An 8,115-nucleotide genomic window follows, 5' to 3' on the forward strand; every position below is an offset into this window, starting at 1 on the left:
AGAGATGCAGATGAAAACAACACTGAGATTCCACCTCACCCCACAAAGAATGGCTGCTATCAAGAAATCACACAATAACAAATGTTGGCGGGGTTGTGGGGAGAAAGGAACCCTTCTCCATTGTTGGTGGGAGTGCAGACTAGTGCAACCACTATGGAAATCAATATGGAGATACCTCAAAGAGCTTGGACTGGAGGTTCCATTTGACCCAGCCATCCCTCTGCTGGGTATCTTTCCAAGAGAACTAAAAGAATCATATCACAGAGAAGTATGTGCACCCATGTTTATAGCGGCACAGTTTGTAATAACCACTAAGTTTTTAAAGCAAGGCAGAAATAAAGTTGCATCTGTGTTAAAACTCCGACCCGGTTAAAACTACAAAGGAAGACTTTGGGATTTGCTCAGTGGCAAAGTTCTTGATCACCATGAGGGTGGCCGTGGCTTCAAATCTCCAACTCGGTCTTTGCGTCAGAAGAGGAGGATGTATCCCGGTGAAAACACTACAGGCGATTTTAATTTGCTTCTACACTATTCAGTCTTACAAAACTTCTGACCAGTCCAAGTATCACATTTCTGACACACTAAAAACATTAAAAGAGTAAGCCCAACCTGGGCACTGCCCGTGGAGTCTTACCATTGTGGACGAAGCCATGACCACCCACCCCTACCAACTCCCAAATTCTAGCGACACAGAGATGACCCAGGCCTGGGGCACTCAACCATTCACCAAGCTGCCGCCTTCTCCTCCTCCTTAGGAGTGTCCTCTCCTCAATAAAAGAAAACTGATTTGCTTAAGAACAGATTATGCCTGACTCCTGGTCGACTGGCCTGCTGGACCTGCTACTTTTAGACTCTGAGTTCCTTTCTGTAGACTTCCCCACAAATTCTCCCAGGAAAGATCCAACATAGGCAGACACAGCACAGACCATCTACTCTGCCCAACAGTGCAGTAACAGTAGCCAGGACTCATTCTTGTGTTCATAGCACAATTTGTGGTTCACACTACTCAGACAACAAAATATTCTGTACTCAAATCAGTGCATATCACAGGCCTAGGGTTTTGATGCTTTGAAGTTCTTTTCTTGCTTCTTTTTATTTTATCCAAGGCCAAAGCAAGTTTCTCATCATTCCCCAGGGACACTGGGCAAGTGTTCTGTTTTCCTTGTTATAGAATTTATGCCTACTGGAGGATTCAACTTTATAAAGGGGAACTCTTACAAAATGTCACCTCTCACTTTCCTCCTGGCTAAGTCTTCTGAACCTGTGTGGGCTTTGGGAAGCAAATCTCGTACTGAGGCAAAACCAGAACTCTGTCACTCACCTTTGTTATTCTGGATTTCATGTTTCCCTGTGTTATAGGCAGACACTTTTCAGTTTAATTGTAGTATTTTAAATCTTTAGGGCTCACTGCAGTCAGAATGCATTGGGATGGGTGAGCAGTTTCTAATAGCTTAATCTCGATCTTGTTGCCAGAAATTGTCCAGGATGATGTTTAGTGTTGCACTGCTCTGAGCAACTTAATCGAAAGTATAATCATATCCTGTCCAGAAGATGTCACTCAGAATAAGGAAAGGTCTTAAATCATCAAAACAAGGAAAACTCTAAAGGACTCAGATGTCTAGGCAGGGATTGAAGCTTTGTCATAAAGAAACTGGAACTAACTTTTCAGTTGCATCAGCTAGGCTCCTTAGGGCCAGTGTGTGAAAGTTACCAAACTTCAGCTCAACACAGAAGAAATCTGTACCTTTGTAGAATTGTACAGTAAAAGATGATCTAATATTTGGTGAACTCTGCTGACAAGGATGTCCGTAATGCACCTAGATGAACATCTGCCAAATGTGGTATTGAAGGGATTTCTATGAGGAGTAAGTGTTCCAATTTTCTTTTTATTAGTAAGTGTCTGCAGTACATAATGATTACATTCCTTGTGGGGTACATATACACAATACATCCTAATTCTCTGCTAATGTGATTTTGTGACAAAGTTCTAATCTCATGGGCTCACCTATCATGTGATCAGTGACTCAAGTAGCCTGGTAATCTAAACATGTACATTAGAGATACTGGGGTGTGGGAAGAAGATATTAACCACCCATGAAATAAATCCTAGAGCAGCCAAAAGGTGGAGGAAAACACAACTGAATGGTCACTTTCTCAGAATCTCCAACTTTACTTTCAAAGAGACGGGAAGCACCTGCCATCTTGTAAATCTTATCCTCCCCCCGCCATGACCCATACTTTATAAACTAAATTCCTTTGAGGAATAACCCTGCCTAAGAGACACCTAGCTAAACATGCCAAAGGTTTTTTAACCATATGTTGCCTTATCTCTTGGAGTTTTCACTCTTACTTCTGTAAACCACACTGCCCCTCCTCTTCCTCTCCTTCCACCTCCTTTTTCCTTTATTGTCTTCCTGTCTCTTTCAGCTCACCATCCATGTCCCTATCCAGCTAGTTTCCCAAATTCCTCCTCCTCTCTCCATTCTTTCACCATCTTCTTCCTCACGTCAGGGTCAAATCTCCCCATTGCGATGGGGATGTCTCCCAAGAACCTCATGTGCTCATAAGTGGGGCTTTTAGAAGGTGACTGTGTAACCAGCTCTCTCCCTCTAGGTTCTCATTCTGAGGTGATGCACTGACTCCACAGAACAGCAAGCAGCAGGGAACAGTGCTGGTACCAGGTCTGGTTTATTAAAAGGACCAAAGAAAAGCCCTTGCTGGACAAGGGAGGCAAGAAGAACACCAAGGAAGCATCCGAATCTAGAAGCTTATACACAGGTTTTGGGTAGAGACAAAGGAGGAGAGGACGGTGAAAATGCAGGTTTGACTCCGCCTGCCAGACTTCCTGTCATCAGCAGACTTCATTAGCTTTTTGCCTTCTGTGCTCCAATTTCCCCTGAGGTTTATCTCACCTTGTCTTTAGCTTACTCAGGCCCCTGCCCTTTGTTCCTCTCCTGGTCTCCAGTGGATTATGGGGGCTTCTAGCTAACTTGTTGTTAGGAGGCGGGGTCTGTTCAGAAGAGGCAGGTCATTGGGGTGCAGCCTGGAAGGCTTTGTCTCCTTGCCAGCTCCTTTCCTTTTCTGTCTCACTGCTTCCTGTCTGCCATGTGGAGAGCAGCTATGCCTCACCTTGCACCTGCACCATGCTGTCCTGTCTCAGAGCGGGCAGACTGAAATGTGAGCAAAAGCAAATCTCTGCTCCTTCAGGCTGCAGGCATCAATCAGGTACTTTGTCCCGCCAAGGAGGGAAGTAACTAAGACTCCCTTGTGCTCCAGCTTCTGACTAGAGCACTCATCCATCTCCCAAACGGAAATGTGCCTGTATTAGGGGAGCCTGAAGGCCTGCCCAGTGATGTAGAGATGCCAATCCTACACTAGTTTCCCTGACCCTTTGTTCAGTTCCTGTTTTGCCCCCAGCCTAGAACCGCGGTGTCAGAGAAGGTGAGATGTCAACCAAGGTTCAGCACAATGAATGAAACTTGAGTTTAGGGAAGTGAACCTGCCTCTTAGAGCAATGCTTTTATTTCATAAGCAGCTTCCACATGTCAGTACTATGCTAAGCACCTGACATTCATTTTCTTCACTTTTGATTCTCACAACAGCTTGATAAGTTGGTAACATTGTCGACCACAGTGTCCAGATGAGAAAACCAAGTCTTAGAAATACAAGGGCTATACAGTTAAAGGGTGGCAGCAAATGAATTTCTTAACTACGAGACAATACACCTCCCACTAGGAGAAGGGATCACTGGAAAGAAATCATAGCTCCTTTGTTCCAACACCTGGTGTGCTTGGAGTAGGAAGGGTTGAAAGTACGAAAGTGAGGCCAAACATCTGTACAAACAAGAATGCCAGAGTTTTGTTTTTAATGACAGTAAGAGAAATCAGGCAAGAAATTCTGTTTAGTTTTCCTTCAATTGCTTTTAAAAGTGGAGACACTCTGTACATAAGAGCTTAGAAGGAAGATTTAAAATCAAGTTTCCTTGCTTTATAAAGAATTCATTTTAGGGCTGGGAATTTAGCTCAGCGGTTCTGCTGCCCGCCTTGCAAGCGCAAGGACCCGAGTTCGATCCCCAGTACCAAAAAAAAAAAAGAACTCATTTGTCTCTCAGGCTTCCATTTCCTTCCTTATGAAATTTCATTATTAGGTTTACATGGATTCATGTGTATAAGTCACCTGGCACATATTAGGTACTCAGCATCTGTTAGTCGATCTTAACCCAATGTCTCCTAGTAACACACTCTGGCTGTCCTAGCTTATCCATTCCCACCCCAAACTAATTCCAAATCTTCCCACCTTTCTCACACTATTTAATCCAGGAACTCCCCTCGCCGATACCCCTTCCCACTCAATGGGAGCTAAGTGATGGTTTCCTTTTTCCATAGAAGCTTGTGCATGTCTCTTACAGCTCTCGTCCCATACCACTACCTACCACACTATCCCCAATTAGTCTATGATCTCCTGCAGGATGGGGTGTCTCCATTTACCTCAGCATCCCCAGTGCCAGGGTCAGACATATGGCAAATGCTAGGCATTTTTTGTTGTTGTTGTTGTTTTGTTTTTTGAGACAGGGTCTCACTCTGTAATTCAGGCTGGCCTCGAAACTGCTACAATCCTCCTGCCTCAGCCTCCCTTGTAATGGGATTTCAGGCTTATGCCACCATGCCTAACATTTGCTGCAGCAAATGTTTGTTTGTTTGTTTTTTATTAAAGTCTCATTTTTTTAAATATGTCTATGATGGATATTGGGAAGTAGGAAGAACATGTTCAAATGAGAAGGGGGAAAGGGAAGGAGGAGTGAAGATAGAAGGAAGGGACAGAGATTTAAAATAAAAAACAGGACGGAAGGAAAAATGAAAACAATGCTTTTGTACATGGGAAAGAGAAGGTTTGAAGGGCAGGAAATGGGAAAAAATTGTAATTTTAATGCCCTCCCCATCTCTCATGATTACTTCAAGCCTTCTACTACAGAACCCAACCAGAGTCAAACAAGTCCTCTTCTGTCTCGACTGGACCTAACTCTAAATCTTGTTTCTGCACATAGCTCGCATTACAGATTACTCCTTGGGAAGATAAGACTAAAGACAGAGCTTATTTTCTTCAGTTCAGTATCTCCCAGCACAGAACCTGGGGGAGGAGGGGAGGGAAAGAAACAGGATGAAGAAAAGAATTAAGATGTGTTGTGTACATGTGCCAACACCCCACGAAGAATGTAATCATTATGGACAGCAAACATGTACTCATAAAAGTAAAAATCTCTTTAAAACACAGTGTCTAGCATGATTTACTGAAAAAAAAAATAGCTGAACGCTATTACAGTGGGCCCTTGAGTTACGACCGACCTCACATATGAATGACTTGGGTTATAACTAGCATTTCAGTTTTAACTTACAAAGTCTTGAGTTACGACCTGAAGGCTATAGCTTGCACAGTTGTAAACAAAGACTGGCTATGCTAAAAAAGCTTATGGAAGGGCCAGGGACTTGGCTCAGTAGTTCTGCTGCCTTCCTTGCAAGCACAAGGGCCCAAGTTTGATCCCTGGTACCAATAAAATAAAAATAAAAAGCTTATGGAAGTATATGTAAGAGTCAGTCTAAGCCCAGATAAGCATGTCTATGGATATGATTTCAATCAGGGCTTCATATACAAATTCTGCTCTCAAATGGCCCCCACGGGGCTGGGGATTCAGCACAGTGGTTCTGCCCCTGCCTCAAAAGCACAAGGTCCCAAGTTCGATTCCTAGTACAAAAAAAAAAAGTATATGGAAAATGGCCCCCCACAAAGCTAGAAAAGAAACTAAGAAAGGAAAGGACAGTAAAGAAAGCAATTATGGGCCGGTTTTAGCTCAGTGGTTCTGCTGCCTGCCTCGCAAGTACAAGGTCCTGAGTTCAATCCCCAGTACCCCCCCAAAAAAAGAAAAGAAAGAAAGCAATCACAACTGAAAAAAAGAAAACTGTGGAGAAATATGAGAGTGGCCTTTGTGTGACTGACCTCACTATATGTACAGCATATCAAAATCCAACATTGCAACAATCTTACAGAGAAAAGTGTTGTATAAGGAAGCTAGTGTTGCTAAAGATGTGTCAGACAAGGTAGAAAGGCTATTAGGAGTGTGGATATATGTAGGCAGATGGCAGGTGATAGTCCTATCTGAGTCTATAATTTGTGAAAAATCTAGGGCAATTAATGTACCTCTAGGAAAGGATAATCCATTAAAAGGTGATAATGGTGAAACATTTTGAGCCAGTAAGGGATGGTTACATAATTTTAAAATGAGAACTGGACTTCATAGAGTAACTAGGCACGGTGAAGCAGCCAGTGCTGATAAAAGGGGTGCTGAAGAGTATATACACTCCTTCAAAGCATAACACAGAGAACTGGCTTTTGTGCTCCTCAAGTTTTCAACTGTGCTGAAACTGGCCTTTTCTGGAAAAAAATGCCTAGGAAAACATGCCTTACCCAGGAAGAGAAAACACCAGGCCACAAGCATATCAGGATATTCTAAGCTTATTGCTATGTGTTAATGCCTATGGTAACCTCAAGATAAACCTCTCTTGATTTGTCACTCTGAGACCCCTAGAGAGTTCAGAAAACATAAAGTCATGAAGCATAGGCTAGGGATCTATGCGGAGATCTAACGCAAAAGCCTGGGTAGCAAGAGTATTTTTCTTGAGTTATCAGAGAGGCTTTTCTGTCCTACTGTTAAGAAATATCTAGAGGACAAACGTTTCTCACTCAAAGCTCTCCTCATCATGGACAATGCTCTGCTCACCTATGGGATTTGGAAGAAATGGCTCAAAAACTCCCATGGCTCTCAGTCGAGTTCATCCCCCAATACAACTCCTTCTACTGCATGGACCACCAGGTTATAGCTAACTGTAAGAAGCTACACACGGAGGAACTGTTCCTGAAGTGCTTCCAGATGGTCTTGGACATAGATTTAACCCTTAAATGAATTCTGGAAGAAACACTACAACATCCTTTCTTGTGTGGGGTTAACTGAGAAATCCTGGGCCAATGTCTCTCTAAAGACACTGAGAAGAAAATGTGGCCTAAGATTATACAGGAGAGAGGCTTTGAAGGCTGTTATAGAGGAGACTGAGCCTTCAGTGGACCCTATGGTTGACGACTGTTATGACAGAAGAGTCTGCAGACTTACCAGTAGACAGTGGTGATGCTGAGGAACTGGGGGAGGAACACTCACGGAACTGTCTTCAGAGGAACTTCCGTGACTTCTGGGTGACCAACAGAGAATGGCAGCTGAGAAGCTTGCTGAAGAGGAGGGGGAGTTATCAACAATCAGTACAGCACAGTTCTTCAGAAATAAAGGAAATCCTGAAAACATGGACAGAGCTACAAACATTTGTAGAGAAGACCCACACAAACTGAGAAATAGTCAATCATTCCATTCACCTGCCCAATGACTATATCATGTCATACTACAGAACAGTGTTAAAGAAAAGACAGCAACAGACAACCTTAGGCCAGTTTTAGTTTTTATTTCTGAAAAGGTTGAGAACTAGTGAGCCAGAAGCAGGTCCTAATGGGCTACAGAGTCTGACAAGGACAGAAAAGACACTAGAGATAGATTTCCTATGTTCTTAGGGAAGGGGACTCTCCTTCCAGACAATAACCACCTTTATTTCAACCTCCCTTCCTGCAAGCCAAAGATGTCAACTTGAATGGTGAGTAGAATATGAAATTGTTTTTTCTAATAAACTAGGCACATTTTTTATGTTTCTGGTGAATACACTAGGAAAGTTTTTGGTGTTTCTTGTAAATTATGCACATTATACAACCCTTTTTATTATGAAAAGGTTGGTTAAGGGGTGCTTTGGAAGGTTTGGAATGCATTGTGGGCATTTCCATTATTTCTTATGGGAAAAATAAGTCTTGACTTATAACCAACTTCGAGTTACAAGCAGCCTTTGTGAATGAATTGAGTCCCTAATTCAAGGGCCCACTGTACCACTTGTTATTTATGAATGACCATGCCATACTGACTTCAGTAAACACATTTGCAAAGAAGTTCAGTGAAAACTGACACGATGAATATCAAATGCTAGATTTACACTGCCTCGTACTGGCTTATATATATTTTTTTTCTTTTTTTTT

General features: G+C 42.7%; 1 protein-coding gene across 5 annotated transcripts in view; it reads right to left on the bottom strand.

Annotated features, from left to right (window-relative positions):
- Cd1d (CD1d molecule) overlaps positions 1-8,115 on the bottom strand; it is a 53,919-nt gene that overhangs the window by 8,482 nt on the left and 37,322 nt on the right. Inside the window, exon 2 of one of the 5 annotated variants that reach the window (XM_033765703.1) lies at positions 7,160-7,272. The exons of 3 other annotated variants lie outside the window; for them this stretch is intronic. The gene's annotated coding sequence lies outside the window, so the exon portion shown is untranslated. Of the gene's footprint in view, positions 1-7,159; positions 7,273-8,115 lie in introns of those variants that run through there. One more of the 5 variants, XM_010641028.3, reaches the window with a different exon arrangement.

This window comes from Fukomys damarensis, unplaced genomic scaffold (genome assembly GCF_012274545.1).
Source record: "Fukomys damarensis isolate Sample0158 unplaced genomic scaffold, DMR_v1.0_HiC HiC_scaffold_19, whole genome shotgun sequence".
In the NCBI taxonomy this organism is placed as follows: domain Eukaryota; kingdom Metazoa; phylum Chordata; class Mammalia; order Rodentia; family Bathyergidae; genus Fukomys; species Fukomys damarensis.